The 588-nt window shown below is 46.8% G+C and overlaps 1 protein-coding gene across 2 annotated transcripts in view; it reads left to right on the top strand.

Annotated features, from left to right (window-relative positions):
* Positions 1-588, top strand: part of LOC107123873 (chromosome unknown open reading frame, human C15orf52) — a 132,865-nt gene that overhangs the window by 67,588 nt on the left and 64,689 nt on the right. The window lies entirely within an intron of this gene.

The raw sequence follows: 588 nt of genomic DNA, 5'->3' as shown, positions 1-588 counted from the left end.
TAGCGTTCATATATCTTTTTAAGCATTAATCATAGGGCAAAGTCACTATATATGGTGACATTATTACATACGGTCCCTTGCAATAGAAAATAGAATAAATCAATTTCTGTTATGTGTCTAGTACAAAAAAATCTTATATCTAAGTACAGGCAGCTGTATTTGTCTTTTGCAACAAGAGTTCTGTTAGATATTAAAGACCAGGGCTATTTTTGAGCAGGAACACACAGGAACAGAGTTCTGGCTGGCTTCAAAGTAGGCCACACCCACTACAGCCAAAACCTCTGTGTGTGTGGCTACAGAGGGAAGGCCTGGAGAGTGACCTCACCCCGGCGACTCCGAGGCGGGCAGGCCAGGGGGCCCCTGGAAGGATTGGGGAGGCATTTAAATGCCTTCCCGTGCCTTCCCCAGCCTGTTTAAACTGCCTTCCCTTCCCTTCCCTTTAAGGGGGCCTTGCCCAGGCAAGCCAAGGGAAGGCATGGGGTGTGGCCTAATAGGCTAATAAGCTGCACTGACAGGGTGTGGCCTAATATGCTAATGAATTTCTGCTGTTTGTGTAGCCTATTATGCTAATGAGTTCCTGCTGCGCTT

Source organism: Gekko japonicus, unplaced genomic scaffold (genome assembly GCF_001447785.1).
Source record: "Gekko japonicus isolate JY-2015 unplaced genomic scaffold, Gekko_japonicus_V1.1 scaffold1077, whole genome shotgun sequence".
NCBI classification, from domain to species: domain Eukaryota; kingdom Metazoa; phylum Chordata; class Lepidosauria; order Squamata; family Gekkonidae; genus Gekko; species Gekko japonicus.
The sequence above is the reverse complement of the archived record's forward strand: the minus strand, read 5'-3'. Positions and strand labels throughout refer to the sequence as shown.